General features: G+C 44.1%; 1 long non-coding RNA gene across 1 annotated transcript; it reads left to right on the top strand.

Moving 5' to 3' along the window:
• The first annotated feature begins 7,262 nt into the window (after positions 1-7,262).
• LOC121833238 lies at positions 7,263-17,914 on the top strand. The gene is made up of 3 exons (XR_006076584.1): positions 7,263-7,452; positions 10,898-11,040; positions 17,642-17,914. It is a non-coding gene; the product is annotated as an uncharacterized LOC121833238 (long non-coding RNA).
• The last annotated feature ends 4,047 nt before the right edge of the window (positions 17,915-21,961 follow it).

Here is a 21,961-nt window from a genome sequence, read left to right as displayed (position 1 = left end):
ATAAGCTAGTTATGGGAAATAAATGCTACATATATACATCTAGCACAGACTCTGTGAACGAGTTAAACTTCCGTGAACCTTATCAAACCTCAGCTGAACAGGGAGCTGGAATTTCAAACCAAGCATTACCTCTTCCAATTGTTAGTTCATCTGGTAGTAACCCCGGAATTTCCACTCCTGCATCAGTTTTGCCATAACAATCAGAGAGGAGTTACAGAGCCAATAATGATATCTGTGTGAATAATATTTCTGTTATTTTTACTAACATTAGAAGCGTTATGCATAAACGCCAGGATTTATCGTCAATTGTCGACTCATCTAACGCGGACATTATTGTTCTCACCGAGACCTGGTTGTCAAGTAAAATACGCAATAGTGAAATATTAAGCTGTCAGAAACGTTTTAATATGTACCGTCATGACAGGGACGAAAGAAACGGTGGCGGTGTGTTAATCGCGGTAGCTGATAACATACAAACATTTCATATCAACATCGCTTCTGAACTTGAGATAGTATGGGTGGGTCTAAATATAAGAAACAAGAAATATATTTTCGGGGTGTGTTATCGTCCCCCAAATGCAAGTGCCACTTTTGTCCCAAAGATTCATGATGCGATCAGTGCAGTCATAGCTCGTTTTCCAAGTGCACCCTTGATACTGTTTGGTGATTTTAACTATCCTTCCATAGAGTGGTCAGATGTGCGTACTTCCGTTAATCACTTTTCCTCAGAGTGCAATGCGTTTGTAAACATGTGTCTAGATTTTAATTTTTCACAGATTGTTGCGCAACCTACACGTGTTACAGCAACAACCGCATCTTTGTTAGACCTCATTTTAACAACATCACCCGATCTTATCTCCTCACTAAGTCATATGCCCGGTCTTAGCGACCATTGTTTATTGCATTTCATGTTAGATATCCCTAAATGTTCCAACCCAAAGCAAATTAAGAAAATATATAATTATGCGAGGGCGGATTTTGAATCTATAAATAACGAATTATGCCTCTTTCTAGATAAATATACACATGGCTTTGAGGAGCGCTCTGTTGAAAATAACTGGAATCTATTCAAAAGAAAGGTTGCGTCACTTATGAGTGTTCATGTGCCCCTTCGAAGCATATCTCTATCACCCCAGTCACCATGGTATAGTACGACTTTAAAGAGGTTGTCAAATAAAAAGAAAAGGCTATTTCGTTCTGCTAAAATGTCGAACGATGATCAACGCTGGGCAGTATATCATCTTGCTGCCGCGGAGTACAAAAAAGCAGTGGAGGAGGCGAAAGCCACTTTTTTCAACAGTACACTACCATTCATGCTAATTAATAATCCCAGGCAATTTTGGAAAGTTATTAGCCCCAGTCACAGTCAGGACGTAACGCTCAGGGATAATGACGGAGTTGAAGTTCAAGGTGATTTGTGCCCTTTTGTATTGAATGATGAGTTTGCTAAATCCTTTTCACTACCTATTACCTCTGACCATCCGGTTCTCCCAGTTTGTGAGTATCTGCAAATGAATCCAGTCATTGTTGATTGCGAGGGTATTGCGAATATTATTGAAACCCTAAAAATATCAACTTCAGCAGGCATCGATAATATTAATACTAAGTTTTTGAAAAATACTAAAATGTATTCAAGCATCATCTTATCAAAACTGTTTACCCAATCACTTGAACAACAGATACTACCTAGAGACTGGAAAGTGGGGAGGGTGATTCCTCTCCACAAAGGCGGTGATAAACATAATCCTTCGAATTTCCGTCCTATCTCCTTAACAAGCATCCCATGCAAAATACTTGAGCACGTAATATATTCCAATCTTATTAACTTTCTAGACTCGAACTCTTTTTTTCACCCAGCACAGCATGGTTTTCGAAAATTCTATTCATGTGAAACACAACTCCTAACTTTTACCCATGACCTTCACGTCGTTCTCGACCGGGGTTCCAGGACAGATTGCATATTCCTTGACTTCTCCAAAGCCTTCGATAAAGTACCCCATGTACTCCTTCTCCATAAACTTCGTAACTTAAACATAGATAACAACATACTCAATTGGATAGAATCGTTTTTAACAAATCGTTTTCAATTTGTTTGCGCCAACGGAACTAACTCATCATTATCAAGTGTTAACTCTGGTGTTCCTCAAGGTTCTGTGCTCGGTCCACTACTATTTCTTATTTATATTAACGATCTTCCTATGCATGTTTCCTCTTCCATCAGCTTGTACGCTGACGACTGTGTCATTTATAAGGAAATTATTAACGACTCTGACATTTCTGTTCTTCAAACTGATATAAACAACGTCACACAATGGTGCTCAGAATGGCATATGGAACTCAACACATCTAAATGTAGATCTATGAGAGTGTCCAGGCATAATAACACTTGTCCATCCTACAACATCATTAACTCCCCCCTACTTTCTGTTACTTCCTATAAATATCTTGGTGTGCATCTAACCAATGACCTTTCCTGGAATTTACACGTTGAATATGTCACTAACAGCGCTAATCGCTTACTAGGTTACCTCAAAAGAAACCTTTCGCTTACTCCTGTTTCATTAAAGCTTCTAATCTATAAGACTTTAGTCCGTACTAAACTGGAATATGCAGCCTCTATCTGGGACCCCGGTATCACCCTTTCATCCGCTGTTGAGTCCATACAAAATCGTTCCGCTCGTTTCATTCTCTCGAACTATCATCGCACATCCAGCGTCACATCTATGAAAGCATCCCTTTCCTTGCCTAACCTCTCTCTTCGCAGGAAAATATCCCGGCTTTGTCTTTTTCAGAAGATTTTTCACTCTAATCCAACACTTCGTCAAACATTATTCTTAGAACCATCTTACATTTCGCTACGAACTAATCACCATCTAAAAGTGGGCGTCCCCCAGTGTAACACCTCATCTTTCAATGCCTCCTTTCTCCCTCAGACCTCAATAGATTGGAATCGCCTTCCTGCACCCATAGTCTCGATAACTGATGCTACTGATTTTAAAATTGCCATTACTAAGTTTTTTGATGTTCAATAACTTTTGTTTTATGTCTTGCCTTATCTATCGTTATACTCATATGTTTCCGTTAAAAAAAAAAAAAACCACTCCTCTCTGTAATGCCTTCGGGCCCTGAGAGAACAATAAATGAAATGAAATGAAATGTCCGTAGCACTCCTTTCGTCGAGCAGATTAGCTAACCGCTCCGTAATTTGCATCGCCGCGGAAGTTGAGATGACGCCACTTGCCTCCGATTGGGTTGCCATTTTGTAGTCCCACCGCTGCCACCAAATGTTGCGGGAGTCTCAGTTCATGGGCTAAACGGGCAACCCAGAATTCAGTCCCCCGTTCTCCACACGACCTCGTCTTCTTCTTCTCCTTTTCTTCCTTTTCCTTGTCCGTTACAATATATATATATATATATATAACTGTTATTTACCTCTTGAGGCAATTCGACAATGGTCCTGACGGATGAGTCGTTGTCGTTGTATTTTCTTGAGACTAACGTTTTACTATTTCCCTGCGTCCCGCCCACGAGCGCCGGTCGTGGTCCCGCCTTGTCACGATTGTGGTGGCTAATATTCTTTCTTTTTTTTTTTTGTTAGTTTATGCAAACTGTACGTGCCTTTCCGTTGCGAGTACGCAAAATTAGCAACAAAAAAAAAATGTAGAAGAAAGTCAATGTCCTAAAGTGTTAGGGGCTAGTAGACTAGGAAGATGGTTTTATGCTGACAGCAAGTCTCCTGCATTTTGCGCAGCCGAGCTCTGATTGGCTTCGATTGGAAGGGAAGACCTCAATGCTAGATGCCTTGAGGTCTATCTGCTATTTTTTTCTTCAATCACCTAATAAGAGCTCGGCGTTTTGTCATCATCGCAACCTCTGTACAAGAAGCATACGAACTTCCGCTCTGTGTAGACTGGACTTTTTTTTGTATTTGATTTTTGGCCGGTATTTGAAGAGCAAGGTTTTTCTTTTTTTAGATCCAAGGGTTCTTCTTCCTTATAGCCTCACATGATGGACTTGAGTAGGAATTTTGCTGGCAGGACCAGCAGACATCGCTCAAATAGAGAAAACTTTGTAACATAAACTAAATTAAAGTACTAAGCGAAAACAATATTGAGCCCGATGAAAAAAATTTATGTACGCTAGAAATATTTTGTAAATTTACCGCGATGCGCACAATATGTGAAATTCTACTCGTATGCATCACGCCATCTTCCCAAGCAGCACACTTGCTTGGGCTAGCTGGGGCCAGGATTGGGCCTTGGCCGTAGTAGACTGGACCAGGACCGCCCAGGAAATTTAGTGAACTGCCAGCCTGGCGTCTCACCGTATTTCCCGGGCACCGGTATGCGACGGAACTGCCAGGGAAGGGATTTCCTTGGCGTTCCTTGTCATTTCTTGGTCCGAGCGGACCAGGGTCGACAGGCGGCCGCCTACATTGGCGCTTCAGTGTGTTCATTGGCCCCAGGATTTTACGGGACTGCCAGGGAAGTGATTTCCTTGGCGTTCCTTGTATTTTATTGGTCCGAGCCGACCAGGGTAGACAGGCGGCCGCCAACATTGAAGTCTTAGTGGCGCTTCAGCGTGTTCATTGGCCCCGGGATTCTACGTAACTACCAGGGAGGTGATTTCCTTGGCGTTCCTTGTATTGTCCTGGTCCGAGCCGACCAGGGAAGACAGGCGGCTACCAACGTTTAAGGATTTCGTGGCGCTTCACTGTATTCACTGGCCCCAGGATTATACGGAACTGCCGGGGAGTGGCTTCGGGTGCAGTCAAAGGGGGTGCGGGGGGGGGGGGGGGGGAGGGCGAGGCGGACCGCCCCGGGTGCAGCGCTCCGGGGCGTGTCGCTACGGGCCGGTGGGGGTGGGCGGCGGGGGGGGGGGGCGCAGTGGGCGACGGGTGGAGGGGCGAGGGGGGGATGGAGGCGGGCGACGAGCAGGGGGGGGGGGGGAGGGGAGGGTGTCGCCGCGGGCCACCGTCTCGGGTGCCGCTCACTCTAGTGACGCCACTGTTTGGGTGTCGTTTATTTTTGCAAGATTCAGCGCGCTAAGCAACGACGGGCTTTTTGGCTGGAACTTGCTTTTCATCGCACCCTGAAGTGCTCGATACCGCCACTTTTACTTATATAACATCAACTTAAAATGTGTTCTTAGGTTGCGCTTAAATTTGACTCTTGCGCTATTATCACATAGCCAGTGACATAGCTTCGTCCACGAGTATCTGCGCTTAGACCTTGGGCCAGGACCCGCTTCCTCCTTTTCTTTTCAAAAAATATCGCGTTTGTTGGCGTGACGCGATCGTCGGGCTTTATTGACACGGAACAAATTAACTAATCGCAACTCAGTCGGCGCTTCAAGAAAAATATTGTGAAAAACATGCTGCTTAACTAAATCTGCACACCTTGCCGCGGCGTTGAACAGGCGTGTTCAATTTTCCGTTCGCTCAGACCCCGCGTTCTTTACAGACTGAAAAGAATGACCGGGCGCTTGAGTCAAATTGATCGTCCCAAACTTTAAATGAACAACAAAAATCAGTTTCACATGATTCGTAATTGCAGCCTGGTGGTGCGTTTTATTCGCGAGAGCGAACTTGCCTCAGAAGCTTCAAGCAAAAAATGCTTACTAAAACCGACATGTGCTAAGCCTTTAGTTTTTCAAATGAAACGCGGCACGCGAAACTTCGCCACGAGAAAGGCTTAGATGTTGGCTGGTATTTCTGAGTTCAAGAAGAGGCAAGACTGCTCTCGCTGCACCTACGTCAAAACTTCGCAGTATAAGAAACTGATTTTTAGTATTTATTTAAAGTGGGAACGACCCATCTGACTCACCTGACACCGCCGACACACGTGGAATGCGGTCCGCACAGACCGCACCACAAAGTTACTAAAGCCTTGGCCACGCGTGGCGTAAAGCAAAGGTATGTGCAGGTGGCGCTAGTGATCAAGTGCATAAAGAAGAAGTTTATTCCACGGAAAATCGCATTTACGAATCAGCCATCGCATTAATGTCACTGATGCGTACAATGTAAGGAATCGGAACAAAGTAAGGGATACCGCGAATGTAATATTTATTTACATTTTTATTTTCATCTCAAAATTAATCAAGCCGGGTTTTAATCCGCGTTTGGATAGGTTCCACATGGACTCATGCTTATCAGAATTTGTAAATACGAAATAGGCTTAGCTTAAGCGGTCAAAACATAGATCTAACCTGCCCTCTATTACACAACAGAAAATATATGGCAATCATTTCATTGTTCTATGACTCTTTATTCTCTCTTTCATCATAAATGCGAGCGAAGGAGAGCTCTTGACGTGTCAACATCGACCTCACATTGCTTTCGCTCGCACTGAGTGTGAAACGAAGTGTAGGACATGTAGGGCACGTTTCGGCGGTGCACGAGGTTAGCGTAACTTCTGCAGGGCTCCAATTTTGTCAAAGCGGGGGTGAGCACGTGCAAATTAGAGGCAACACAAAGCCTCGTGGGCGCGCTCTTGTTCTTAGTTTACTGAATGCGCTGATCGCGTGCGCTGAAAACAGCCTGTAGCTATGGCTCCAGAGAAAAATTGGGGTTTGTTTTATGTTTATACAGCCTAGAGTTTGGTCTACCTCAATGGCCGACGAGTCTCCCAGCTGTAGATTAAACATTTAGACAATGCAGTACAACGGATAGCGCGGGGTCTTAACGTGCATCACGCAGTAATGATACACGACAGCGCGCCGGTAGGATGTTCATCCAGATCGAAACGGGCAGGGGTGCGGATAGACCGATTTCACCATCTAGTTTGAGTACGCCGCCGCTGCCGCCATGCATCGTGGGAGCTGTAGTCTTTCTGCACGCGCTACAATTCTGCTGGAGGTCTGCGCGAGCAGAGCACGAGGTGGCATGAGCTGTCTCGTGAACTGGTGTCTGCTTCTATCATTTACAGTAATTTACAAAATGCTGTATGAGGGAGAGGAGGGCCCAGCAAAATGGACGATTTTGGGGGGGGGGGGGTGGATAGGGTAGGTAATAAAGCAAAGGTGAGGTAGGCTCCTACCCCCCTCCGGCTGCATGCCTGGTTCTTAATACAATTACGTCATGAAGAAGCTCATTTTCCTTGTTTGGTTGAGTTTAATGGTGCTGTCATCATGGTCTTTGCACTGTTGACAACAAGAGAAGCGTAATGTTGGCACTTGTTCTTTTGTTGATCTGTGAAGCAAGTTTTGGTTTCTTTTTTGTTCCAGAATGTCAGTCTGATTCTTATTCATGGTATTGCAGAAAGTCTGTATCATCAAGAAAAAACTGCAGGTGGCTGGAGGATGCCGATCAGCTGCCAGTCTGGATAGTAGCCATCAACTCAGCAAAGGCCTGCAGTCGAATCAGCCCCACCTGTTTCTCTGCTGCCATTCAAGACGGGATGCTTTGTGAAAGGTGAAACGGGGCCCATGCACCGCTTCCGCAGGGCCCTGCTGGTATTTATCTGACATTTTGTTTTCCTAAACAAATAACACCATTACAAACGGTAATATACCGAACAATTGCCCACTCTAAATTGGCGATGACCATGGAGAGCTAAGGGATAGGGTAGGTAATAAAGCAAAGGTGTACATGGTCGGGTGGTCCCTTGGTCTGACCACAGAATTACAAACAGCTGCCATTTGCAAAGCTAGTTGACTGTGCAAACACGTAAAAACAAACCGTCTGTTGTTTTTTTTCTTTTTTTGATTACAAATTAACACCCTAAAGAATGGTTGCTTACGCATTTGCTTGTTTTTGTTATAAAGCCTTAAATTTATTCTTCCGAGTTAGAACAAAAAAGCAACCCATCTTTTTTTGGGCACAACTTTCTTTGGCAATGAAGAGAAAGCTAGGGAGGGGGGAGGCAGGCAGTGCTAATGGCTCTGTGTTAGTGCACCAAATAGTTTTTTTTTTTTTGGTTTTGGTTTTAGTTAGAGTTTGGCGTGTCAACCACGCAGTTGCTTCAGTGCATGTTTTTGTACGAGGATTGCGGTTGAGGGACCTGAACCGCGGTCGCCGAGCATGCAGGCATATTCAGATCTATTTCTGAAGGCTAACCCGTTTTTAAACGTAAGCCAACACTTTGACTGAAACACTCGGACAGACTTGCAAGGTAGATTTCACCGGGGTCAATCTACTAGAATTTGTCTCTCAGCTGACGAAGATAGGCAGTGTCGAATCAGGAAAAGCTGCGAACTTCATGATAGTAGATAAGCGCCGGAAAAATACCTAGACAAAAATTTGACGTGAACACTGGCGTACCGGCAACTAACATTTATTAAAAACAAAATTGCTTATATAGCTGTGAAAAACGTCAGTCATGACTACAACTGGTGCAACCCTCTATCAAATTCATTCTTTTGCCGATAAGGTTATGGATCTGTCACTTGTACACCTGGTGCATTTGGCTTTAATCTTAAACGCCTGGTGTAGCTCTCTAGATTCTTTATCGGGGTATCTGGCCAAAAATTTGGTGTCCTTAAACGACTGGGAGCAAAAGCAGCGTCTGCAGTGTGTGGCCAGATTTCGTGATGGAAGTCGCTTGTGTGGCCACCTCGTGTTCGTGGGCGCGATCATTAATACATAGGCCTGTCTGACCTGTGTACACAGAACCATATGACATTGGGATTTCGTACACAACTTTGGTCGTGCATTCTGTGAATTTTTTGCAGTGTTTAGTTTTGCATTTGTCTTTTCCAAGGGCCGCTGCTGCAGCGACCACACACATCAGCTGCTGTCCTTGTTTCCCATCATTTAATGACACCAAATTTTTGGCCAGATACTCAGATAAAATGTCTAGAAAGCTACACGAGGTGTTTGAGATTATAGCCGAAGGCACGAATTGTACAAGTGACACATTCATAACCTTATCAGCAAAAGAATATGAATTTCTTGATAGAGGTCTACATTGGTTGTAATCATGATTGACATTTTTCACAGCAATGTAACAGATTGATTTTTTCTTTCAATAATGTTAGTTGCGAGTGTGCCAGTGGCAACTTCTTGACCCTGTCTATTTTTTTGGCGCTAGTCAATGATCATGAACCACCTGACCCAAATTGCCACATGAACAAATTTCATGAGTGCTGCCGCGTTTTGAGGTCAGTTATCTGTAAACTCTTCTGGTGCTGAAAAACTATTGTGCGGGAGGAATATACAGAAATAGAAGCATGCACACTCCACGACGCAGTCGCATTCCATTTGGATCGCATTCAGTTATGGCTGGCCCTAGGGGGTCGCTGGCACACCACAGCTCAGAATATGTGTAGCGAGGATTGCGCTGCAGAACCCAGGGGTCCTGAGCTCGGTCCCCACCCCTGCTCACACACACCAGTGAGCTTGCTTGCCAACCGGCATACGGAAATAACTAGGAGTCCCGGTTCCCACTGTCCCATTTGTCATACACGTTGCACACCACTTGCTTGGTTTGTTTTAAGATTTCTTGGTTGCCAAACTTCGTAAAAATCTTACATGTCAAACAAAGAGGCGAGCTCACAGAGTGTACCTACAATACACCACACTGATGATGCCCAAAGATGCCATTTTAATTTTGCAGGGAGCTAGAAAACCTAGGGTGAATTTAAACCAAGAAAACACAAAATAGCTAAATAGGAAATGCTCAAGGTTTGGCACATCCTGGCTAATGTTATGCTAACATTCTAAAGTCAAAGCTAAACAGAACAATTTTACATATATTTTAATTGGTTACGTTCCACCCAGCAAATTATTATGGTTGAACTATATTCAGCTATGCAGTGAAATGGTGTCCTTTGGCTCTCTAGCTTTAGCTCCATTGCCACAGAATGTTGTCCCGAAGTATATCACTTTCTAGCTCTTTTCGACTGCACCCCTCCTATTCCTCTCCTGCTTTGCTGTTCTACTCGTTCTATCCCCATTCTGTCTGCCAGTCGTGGAGATAAACGCCCATGGGGACAGGGCGCTTGATGTCTCTTTCATATATTTTTTTAACTTGCTTAAAGCAAGAGGAATAGGCTTTAATATGTCCTTAGATGAGGTGATATGTTTCAAAAGTAGGGGTTAGAGCGCTTACTCTGCCACGGGTGCATGCTCTGTGTTTTTTGGTAGTTTTATAGTGTTGTGTGTTACTAGAATAAGTTGGGCTTTAGTATAGTTACAGCATATGTGTACAGTAATTCACGCAGTTGTTAATGATCATTAGTACCTAACTCAACCCTGTGCAGGGTGTCTATGAGCTGAAAAATTGGTATTGTTGAGGAATTCGGCAATTGGAAAAGTCTCAAGATTTTCAGCCTAATCAGTATCGATCAGGGAAGTTCAGCCTTCCTTTCTCTGAATGTAAGCAAAAGATTCGTGTGGTGTGGCACATGCACCTTCCTCCTACTCAGCAACTCGGCCGGCCTGCCAACGTAAATCTTTGCTGGAAACTAGAGTCTTGGTAGAATCCAGAGATGCAACTTCATCTCGAGATGTATTTACAAGGAAAACTTCTACACTCAATGAACTGCTGCTGCTTATGGCAGATTTGTGGAATGGCTTCATAGTGCGAGAGCTTGTCTCTATAGCTACTCTAGTTGCTCCTGAATAAACTTCTAGGGGATCTTTTCCGGGCTGTGAACATCATGGCAGTTGAGGTAGTTTCTGCTGGAAAAGGGAGGGGGGGGAGAGAGGGTATCCCTCAGCTTGACAGTCCATGGAAGCTTTGTCAGCCAGGATTTTGAATGTTGCGAGGACAATGACGGCTGCATTAGCTCATATTTTTTTTGCCAGAAGTTGTACGACCAACTGCCAGGATTGCAACATCCAACAGCATGAAACAAACCAGTTGGAGGCGCATTCCAGGCACCGTAACGTAGCCTCTGCTGCTGAGATGTTCTTATTGCAAGTATAATTTCCGATTCTGTTTCTTTTGTTTTTCAGTGGGAGCTCATGGAGGTGGCACGGTGCATGGAAGAACAGAGTGGCTGACAGTGAGCTGCCCAAGCAAGCTGCTGGCTCTTGTGACTGTCTCTGAAAGCCTCTGGATGTGCTAAATTGCAGACGTGCCTGGACATTTATAAATGGTAAACACAATCTAGACTACCTTTGAATTATGCCTTGGTCTAACGGATGCAGCTTGGATGTCGTGTTTGGCTGCTAGAATAGAACTGGATAGTGTTAAGTGGCACATGTCACCAAGTAAGCACACGCTGGGACGCTTATCCACAAACTCGGCTTCCCAGTCCACGAGCCACCAAAGAGATCCCGAGTCATCCATGATTTCATGTTTCATACGTATATGATGGTTTTACTACAACAGCTCATACTATTTGGCATTCTAAACTTTCCCATCACTAAGGATACATTTTTGTGGTGCCATCCGTGTTGGTTTTCAAAAGCTCTGGTATCTGGGCCTTGTTCTGTTAGCTTCCATGCGAACTGTGAATCGCTTGCCAGGGATGCTTTTGCCACTGCAGGCCAATTTCCTAGGCAAGGCATTTAACTATTTCTGGTTTCATACTTGGCTTCAATTGATTGTTGAGCCATTGACTTTCTCTTTCGACGCTGGCACTGCCAGCAAAATAGTCCCATCACATACACATTCTTTTAGAAGATTCTTCACTTCAAGAGTAAAAGGAGTTTTTCACATTCCTTTAGAAGATTTGTCCCAATATAGGAATGTTGCTTGCCCCGACATCTCTAAACCACCTCTGTAGTGGCTTCTCGATGTCTTAATATGCCGTGCATCAGAATGTCTTTTGTCGCGCTTTTATGTCACACCGTTTCTTGAGTAGTTTACAAAGATCTTGTGGGCTCCAGTGACACAAACCTTTGTCTCCCTCTCCACATGCCTTATTATTTCAAGTTTTGTTGCAAATGTCAACTTTGCCCTCTAGACATTCACAGTCATAACAACTCTCACAGAATTCAGTGGTTTTTGTACTCTTTTTACTGGTTTCCGTTTTGAGCAAAATGTGCGAGTGCCGAAAGCACAAGCTCAGAGGAAGGGATCAAGAAGAAAGAAGGTGGAACCCGCGCACGGTGTGGTTGTGGTGGAACGCGAAGCAAGGGCTTCGTGGGTTTGGGTGGTCGAACCTCGAGCAAGGCTTCGTCAAGACTGTTGGTGGGCCCCGAGCAAGTCTTAGACAATGTGCCTGTGCTTGTGAGTGAGCACTGTGTGGCGCTGCAAGCACCCAAGCCACCACCGACATCTTGGGACCATGATTGGACTCTCCTCCTCCTCCAAATGTATGGCACCTTTGATTTGGCTTCTGTTCCTTTTGTTATGCTTTCAAAGCTTTTGTGTTTTTCCTTCCGCGGTTATGAAGAGTGGAACGCTTGCAAGATATGTTCTGTTCCTTTATTTATTTCTTTTTTTTTTTACGACTGTGTGCACGTGCTGTGCACCTTTTCTTTACTTTTGAATTTCATTACTATTAAATAGTGTTCCGTAACGCCAGGCTCGACTCACTCTCAGTTCCTACCGCCTCTCAGGAAGTCCATCGCCTAGGTTTGGCCCTAGCACCTGGACAGCGGTCCAATTCAAATTACAAGTTTGTTTTTATGGGATCTTTTCCAATCGAACCTGTGACTAACTTGTGTCAGGTTCAAGTGCTGTAGTGGATGCCAGTTTGTCACAGGTTCGGTTGGAAAAGATGCCATAAACAAACCAACTTGTAATCTGAATTGGACCGCTGTCCAGGTGCTAGGGCCACACCTAGGTGATGGATTCCTTAGAGGCGGTAGGAATTGAGAGTGACTTGTACCTGGCATTTTGAAACACTATTTATTAGTAATGAAATTTAAAATTAAAGAAAAGGTGCACAGGACGCACAAACGGACGTAAAAAAATGAAAATAAAGGAAAAGAACATATCTTGGAAGCCTTTTGCTCTTCGTAGCAGCGGCAAGAAAATCACAAAAGCTTCGAAAGCGTAACAAAGAGGGAACAGAAGCCAAATCAAAGACGCCATACATTTCGTATGAGGAGAGTCGAATCATGGTCGCAAGATGTCGGTGATGGTCCCAGTCCCTTGCGGCACCAGTCGGAGTCGAGAACTTGTGGTGGCTTGGGTGGTTATAGTGCCGAACAGCGCTCGCTCACAAGCACATGCACGTTGTCGAAGCTTGCTCAGGGCCCACCAACCATCTTGACAAAGCCTTGTTCGGGGTTCGACCTCCCACACCACTGAAGCCTTGCTTGTTGTTCCAACCACTGAAACCTAGCTCTACGCAGCTTCCGCCTTCCTTCTTTTTTTCTTTTTCTTCTCTTCCGAGCTCGTGTTTTCGGCACTCGTGCACCTTACACAAAACGGAAGCTAACGATGAAAAAAAATCTTTCAATTCTGTGACAGCAACATGTAGGCCTATTTGTTGGTTGATTCTAATGTCAAATATCCATGATTGTCCACATTGGATATCATTTGCCTGCGGTGTGTTCTGCAGCCACAAACATCTGCCATGCCACCACTACGCATTAGTGTTCAGTGGAGAAGCCTGCTACGTGGCTTCAGAGCATGCAGTCATTAATTTCAACACTAGGGAATTTGACAGTGATGTCTCATGCAAATGGACACCTCCGTTCCTAACCAGAGGCGTCCATAATGTGAGCTGTGCATAATAACAGGACAAAATGCAGGTATTTACCCGGTTGGTCCCCGAAAACGGTTTTTATATAGCAGAGTATCCATATTATTGAGACATGACTGTTTACCCACCCTGCCCGAGTCCTACTAGAGCGACAAAGAAAAACACCTGACACTGATATGCCTCAAGACTGGATAATACGCCAAAAAACGCAGACGAAATGAAGGAAGATCTGGGCAGGACACGTCTTAACTTTTAACTGAATAGTTTACTTTGGTAAAAAAAATATATCTACTGATAGGAAGTGACACATGCTGTCAGAACACTGTAAACCTGATTCGCATGGTGTGATTTTACTTGTGAGTTTGCTGTTGTGACGTCACTCACTCAGCGAAATATAGGCATGGGGGAAGCTGCAGTGCCTGATGTCACAGGTGTAAATTTGCAAGCGAAATTGCGCCATGTGAAGTGGGCTGATGCGACGTCTGAACACACTCCCCCAGAAACGAGCGTCATTGGCTCTGCGGACCGTGGAATTCTTTGTCATGTGTTAGTAATGAGGGTGTGCTCACATGAGTTGTTATTCTAGGATTTCATCAAGAAGGCATTGTGAATTTTCCTGTTTGTTTTTGTCTTGTAGCAGCCCATGACACTAGTCTTTTTCTAAGTTGGACTTGCACTCACAATGGACACAGTGAATTGCTAGGTGACCTTCTGGATAAAATACCAGGGTAACAACTCTTGTCTGAGGTGCACCCTTCGTGTCATTGTCTGACAGAATTTCACTCTCTGTGGGACTAGTGGCACTGGTTTCTGAGGAAGTGCATTTTGACCTTACAGTGTTCTGCCAGCAGGTGTCAGTTTTTTATCTGTATAGATGCTTTTAGGGAGTCAGTTACTCGAGCTGCCACCAGTCGGCGTGCTTAACGGGCTGCCATAGCTGACCTTCATTTTGTCCCCGTTGCTTTGCATTGTGTGCTGCACCGGTCACCACCGGAGCTTTGTTTTTGTGTTCTTTTACGTCCCGCGTTGAAGCCGAGTGTTTTCTTTAGGTCTTTGATATTTCAGGCTTTCATTTAATCATTTGATACCTATGTTTCATTATAGATGTTGTATTTTCTTATTTATAGAATGGAATCTGACAGCGAATGGATCAAGATACAAGATCATGGCCTAGGCTTCAGAGAACATGTAAGTTCATCACATTCTTTTGTTTTTGTCGCTAATAAAGGGCAGTCAACACCATTGCGACATATGAAAATTTCAACTGACGCAGTGAGGCTATCTCCAGATGCCCGTCGTTGGTTTGGCACGCAAATCCCCCAAATTTTTGGCAGTGAGGCTATCGCAGTCATGCTTCTCGGTGCATGTGCGCGCTTTTAGACATTGTTTCCATAGATAAAAGCCGAACCGCATCTAAGCGCTTTAGCGAGCGACGAGACGAGCGACAACGACGAGTCAGCAACGAAAGTTTCACACTGCCACCCGTCGCGGCGCTCGGCTTTTGGATTTCTAGAAAACCGCATGCAAGTGGTTTAGATAGCAAGGAGCCAAGCGACTCGCTTCGCTTTCGCTCAATCAGTCGCGCGACGAGGCAAACCGCACGCAAGCGACCAAGACGATGAGCGACGTTTTCTAGAAATCCAAAAACCGAGCGATGCAACGGGCGACAGTAAGAAATCTTCGTCGCTGACTCATCGTTGTCGCCGTTGCTCGTCTCGCCGCTCGCTTGAGCACTTACATGCAGTTCGGCTTTTACTTACGGAAACAATGTCTAAAGTTCGCACATGCAGCAAGAAGCACGACTGCGATAGCCTTACAGCGTCAGTTGAAATTTTTATGTGTCGCAATGGTGTTGACTGCCCTTATTAGCGATAAAAACAAAATGTGATGAACTTAATGGTTTCTGAAGCCTAGGCCATAATCTTTTATCGTCGATCCATTCGCTGTCCGATTCCATTCTATAAATAAGAGAATACAAGAGCAATGTTCAAATGTAGATATCAAATGATTAAATGAAAGCCCGAAATATCAAAAGGACCTAAAGCAAACACACAATTTCAATGCAGAACGTAAAAGAACTCGAGAACAAAGCTCCGGTGGTGGCCGGTGCCGCACACAACGCGGAGCAACTGCGAGAAACTGAAGGTCGGCTATGGCGGCAGGATCACGTGACGTCAAGGTGGCAGCGGCGCACCCATGAAATGTTGCCTGAAAGGGTCTATATGTATTTCTGTTTTTTTATATGAACCATTCAGTTGATGGTTATGCCGTGTCCTGTCCAGATCTTCCTTTGTTGTGTCTGTGTTTTTTTGGCGTATTATTCAGTGATGAATAGCCAACTTGCCATCTTAAGCCCCAAGACCATGCAGCATGCATACAAAGATATCTTTTGGCATTCTTGCAATAACTTGTGCTTACTTCATGAGCCTCGAAAAATGGGAAGCCTGCCAAAGGTATCTTCGTGTGCATGCTGAATGTATTTAAGTCGTGTTGGGGTCGGTTGTTCCTCTTGGTTGCTTTAGTAGGACTTTCATCCCATTTTACATTGTAAGTTTATAATACATTTTCACAAGAATTCTTGCTCACATTCATTGTATTTATTGATTCAATATAATCAAATCAGACTGAATGTTTTTCTGATCTGATTTTCTTTTGTGTTGTTTTAATTACTAGGGAATTCGGTTTTTTGTGGGTTTATAGCTTCAGGGCTGTCAGTGGAAGTTGAGACCACTTTATATTGCTATTTTAGAGGTAGCAAGGTGTAAAGTTGGGCAAGTTGGTTGATGGCCATATTGAATGGGTTAAAACAGTGCAAAAAAGATGGACCAGTAAAAGGAAAGACACAGCGCTGTGTTTGTGATTAAACATGAGGAAGATGCATAGAAAGGGGGGACGGACAACAAAGTTGTCCGTCCGTCCGTCCCCCCCCCTTTTTATGTATCTTCCTCATGTGTAGTTACTCTTACCAACACGCTTGTTTTGTACGTAACTGTGTCTGTGTGTTTCCTTTTACTGGTCCTTCGTCTTTTTAGAGGTAGGTAACATAAATACCAAAAAGTACTTCTATGCATTTAAAGAAAAGCAGATAGAAAACATTGTCTTTACAGTGAAGTTGTACTTATGGCTTGGTTTTACTATCAAGAGAAACAAGAAAATTCCCTTGCGGCAATTCAGTCTGCTTTCAAACGATCTGAGCAACCTTCCACAGTACTGTATGTTATATGTGGTGTTCACATTGAGGTGCTTTAACTGGCTTTTATTTTGCATTTACTGACAGTAGTATTCTACAAATGGAGGGAAATCATGCTTGTCACTGTCAAATTCTGTAGTTCCTGCGTTCTGTATTCTCCTGCAGTATGAAAGACCCAGTGGGAGCGCCTGGCCGAGGCAGTGACTGGTGGGGGCACTGTGTGTGCTCTGGGAGATCCCAATCTACCCAAGGGGGAACTCACGTAGTGCTCAGCTAAAGCGCAATGCACACTTATCAGTTTTCGGGTTGACGGTGGAGAGCAGTTAATTCACATTATGTCACAGCAACTAATTCTGAAATGGCTGTCCGAGAGAAACTGGCCCGAGTCAAGGCAATTATTTTCACTTTTAAATAGCATGGTCCATGCCATCCTTCTGATTAATGATTCCGCTCTTCAAGACATTTTATTTTTCAAATATGAGACTCAGGTGTAACGTTAATATTTGTGCCTGTTTTCAAATTTTACACCAGAAACAACTGATAACGAAAACAATAATGAGCATGCTTACTTCGAGCCTCCATGATCACATCTCTGGGCGCAATGCCGATAAAGCAAACTTTTAGTCTAAACCTAAACCAAAAACGGTTAACAAGTTCAGGACCAGTTCAGCCCCGAGTGAGCGTCCTTTCCTCGAGGCAGAACAGAATCTCGTGGAGCGCACATATAGCGCCCACGGCCATCACGGCCACGCGCTTTTAGTACGTCTTTTATATTGAAGGAGACTGAACATACCACCAAGACCTTTTGGGTGGCCTTTCTGCTGTGTTATAATTTAATTAGGAGCATGGTTCATGTAAAACATATTTACTAAACATGCATCACTGGTTATCTTATTCCTTCTCCAGGTGCTGCTATCCAGCTCTACGTCACAGCCATGAAGTGGCCATGGGGTGAACCATGGACAACTGCTGTCTTAAGTACTCGAATCGGCAGAGCCACCTACTAGCTGTGAAGCCCAGTTGCCAGGCAGCAGATACTCGACCAGCAACCAGCCTTTGTCACTCTAGTGGGACACGAGAGCGACAAACAGAAACAAACGACAGCTACAAGCCTCCAACCCATTCAGCATGCCCGTGATGGTACCTTTGGCAGGCGTTTATTCGTTCGGTGCTCGTGAAATAAGCATGAGTGATTCTAAGCCTGTCAAAGATACCCTCGCGTGCATGATGCTTGTTTTTAAGCATAGCCTCCTTTATTCCACAAAGCCTCTCAAATCGCGAAAGAATCAGGTTTGAGACTTGTCGTCATTTGTTTCTGTTTGTCGCTGTAGTGGGACTCGGGGCATAAGCTAGCACCATGTACTGAACATGAAATAAAAAACCACTGTATCAAACTTGACTTGATTTTGCAGCTTCATTTGCATGCCAACTGCACAATAAATACAGCAGCTCGCACATGTTTTCAACTTTCATTTTATTGTTTAAGTATTCTGAGAAAATTACTGGAGCAGCTCCATTAATCGTGGGTCACTAAATCCGGAACAAGGTAGCAACCAGTTTTTTTCTGCACACAGCCCCAAAAATTGGAGATGTCTGACTATATCTTATGCCACAAAAACATCCTTTGAATGACAACATAGACTTCCTTGGGAGAAGTCTGTAAATTCCCCGTATAGCCAAGATTGAATGACCAGAGAACTCCCACCCTGGCCCACACTGCATTTACACCGTTTTGCCAAGCTTGACTGACCACTGAACTGCCAGTGTGGCCCAGGATGCATTTAGACCGTTTTGCCAAGCTTGGCTGACCACTGAACTGCCAGCCTGGCCCAGGCTTGTTTTACACCGTTTAGCCAAGCTTGGCTGTACAAGGAACCCCCACTGAACTGCCGGGCCGGCTAGCCAGGCTGGGGCTAGCTTGCCCCTTGGAGCAAAACGGTGCTTGGGCCAGGGAAACTTTCCCCGGCTGCCCAAGCAGGCTCAAGCTTGAGCCGGTGAATTGTGCTGCTTGGGTTGTGACTAATTTATTAGCGACCTTTAAAGTAGCGTAGGCGACAAAAAAAAAAAAGACGTCTTTGCCGTACGCCAATTCAAAAGGTTGTTTTGGGTCGGCAATACGCAGTGGCGACGGTGCTATTTTTTTGGTCACATAAAGTCTCTACGTAAGCCATTCCATAACTCGTTGATGCTCCTACAAGGGGGTCGTGTTTTAGCTGCTTCACCTTCCGGAAGGTCATAACCAACAAAAATGTTACGCCTTTTAGAAGGTCATTAAAAGATTATAGTACTCGTTTTCACTTCAAAATTCGTAGTAAAAAAAACAAAACCGCCCCTTGCGGAGTTTTACCAAGTTCCACCATTTATGTCGAGAATTGAGATACATATGGGTGCATTTTAGATTAGATATATGTTATCTTATCCTGACGGACACGTTTCAAACGTCCAAAAGCATCGCTTCTTCCTACAATAATTAAATATTGTAAGAACTACTTCGGGCGGCGTATGAACAATGCGCAAACCTTGCGTTTTTTCTTGGGGTGACCAGGCGTACAGTAATCGTTACTTCCGGAGCCACGTTGAAAATGAATTAATGTTTTTTTTAGCTATTAAAGACTAGGGAAAAAGAAAATTTCGTCTCAAGATCATAAACTTGATCTATCTTAATATTTCTGTAAAACAAACAAGAGGGACAAATACTAACTTATTTGTTTCATACAGATATCTATGGGTAACAATGCCTAGTTCGTTATACGGCAACTACAAACTGAAACAAATCTAAACGGAACTGGTTCAGGCGTGATGCACATAGGGACGTTTCCGGCTAATGACAGTGAACCCCACTACCTGTGGTTTTAACGGCGTTGTTACCTTGCACCTGCCTATGTCCCAGACTCAGTCCATTTAACGAGCTTCTTGCTCGTGAAGCGGTAATGAACCGACCTTCTCCCGAGGACAAGCCTTCATTTTCTTTTTTTTCCCCTAAAGCGCCCTTTGAGTTAAACGCGCTTGGGGACACGCGAAATTTGTGAGGAATTCGCAAGGAAAAACGCATGCCCTTCATGCTTCCTGCTGCTAAGATTGGTCGTTGGCCGGTACTAGACAAAGATGAAGGGGCATAAGTATTTCGCGCGTTTTTCATTTTTTTTTATTGTTACCAACATTAGAAATGTAAAAATTAAAAAGACTCAATGGTACGTTAAAGAAAGCGTAAGACCGTACTGAATGCCATTTTATATAATGTGTTCCATCGCTTATTTTTCGTGCAACTGCCTATCCGACGATTACATCGCAGTATTGTGAATCCGGGAATTATCGGGAAAAAGAGAAAACACGCATTACAATGGCCACAAAATTTATGTGAATAATTGATATGGCAGTCCCACGCCCAAACGCACATTATATCAGCCAAGATCGCAACGCCCAAAGACAGCAAGCACAACGCGAAACCAAGGCTGTATTCCGAGTCAAATCCCGCACTCACTACCTTTCCACGCGTTATTGAAAGGGTTCAAAAAGGTCTAAAACTACTCCTCAGTCGTATCATGGGGCGTGTTAGGTGCCCCCTCTTTTGTTCTTTTTCTTTTCTTAGTTCCTAACGTAAACTTTTTTTCTTGGTTTTAAATTTCACTCTCACATATCAGAATCACTTTTTAAAATTCCGCGCCAACGCCTGCCCGCCATTGCTCGATCACGCGCTCTAAGCGGAGATTGGATACGAGGATTGCGTCAGCGTTCGGCGGAGACTCGTATCCAATTACGCGCTTTGTGTCCCAGCAATGGCGACCGCCAAAGTTGCTCGATGGACTTTCGAAAAAGGCAGTGACCATTTCGACGTCCACCGTCAAAATATCTCAAAAATAATTTCGACGTCTGTGACGTCACACCCGTAAAACGTCAAAATAGTTGCTTTATTATTTCGACGTGTCCTTCGTCAATTCAGTTGTCGCAGTGGTAGCCGTTTCGTGTGGTTTCGTTCTGTTTTTGTTTCTGACGGTGCTGTCGGTGTTGTGTTGACGTTTTCACAGAGTCGTGTGTTGCGTGCCCAAAAAGTTTCAGTCCTGGTTGGCAGTATAAGTGCCTTATTCAGCGTGTGTGGGGGGACTGTCTTGACAGTTGATCCTTTCGGACGTGACACGGCCGGCGGCGATGTTCTGAGCGTTCTGAGCTCTCGTGTTGTTTCGGCACGCCTTTACTTCAAATTTAGAATCTACAACAAAGGCCAGCTGGATATCTCTGTGCTGTCTGCATCTGGAAAATGTAGGCGCATGCAATAGATAACACTGAGAAATTCGGCACAGGCGTCTTCGTATGGTTGCAGTCTCGCTACGCATCTAGCTCCCGCCCTGTTTTTAACCGCGTTTCGCGAACTCGGTGTTTAGTAGGGGTTTTTTTCGTGTATAACGAGCGGGTTAGCTACAAAAAAATCTGGATGCTAAATAAATAGGGTTTTTTTTAAATGCTAACATCGCCTCCTTGATGTTTCTTGACCAGTGTGAGCGAACGAAGGTTCTGGCGCGGTAGTGTCAGAAACACGTAATTTCCAATAAACTGCAAATTTTATGGCACGACATTCAGGTCCTAAACACGTGAAATAGATCACGAAAAGCAACGAAGCCGCATTCTGCGAAGTTGGGCGCAACCAAGCAAACGTCACGTGCGATCTGATAGCTCATCTTGTACTTTGAGATGGTGTAGTTGTTGTTGTTTTGCATTCCACGTCACTTTAAATGTTTTAAAAAAGTGAAGCCGACTGCACATTTGTTTTTGCAAAATGCGTCTTGAACTTACAGGTTGAACCGCAACGCCGCCTGCGAGCAAGATCATGTTTGTTTGATCGCCACTTTCGATCACTTTCCAGTCCGTACTCCAAATCTCCACAGTTCTAACATTCTAAATTTCAAGTTTGAGATATCAAAATAAGAAGAAGAAGGAAATATCTTCACAAAGGACGTCCAGAAAATTTTAAAATATATTTTCACGTCTTCAGGAAGTGGCGCCACAGACGTGAAAATAATGTCAAAAGTTATTTTGAAGGTGGATGTCAAAATAGTCACCGCTTTGAAAAAGGGTCTATTATACGAAAACGATTGACAAAGAGAGTGTAGCACTAAATCTAATTACGATGTGTTTTATTACGTCTCGACAAAGCAGGCCCCGACGATTGTGATACCATACTAAACGGAAAGCGACAAAATCGAACAAAGAGGTTTCATTTTGACTGGGTCC

Source organism: Ixodes scapularis, unplaced genomic scaffold (genome assembly GCF_016920785.2).
Source record: "Ixodes scapularis isolate PalLabHiFi unplaced genomic scaffold, ASM1692078v2 PGA_scaffold7__128_contigs__length_106722199, whole genome shotgun sequence".
Lineage (NCBI taxonomy): Eukaryota > Metazoa > Arthropoda > Arachnida > Ixodida > Ixodidae > Ixodes > Ixodes scapularis.
The sequence above is the reverse complement of the archived record's forward strand: the minus strand, read 5'-3'. Positions and strand labels throughout refer to the sequence as shown.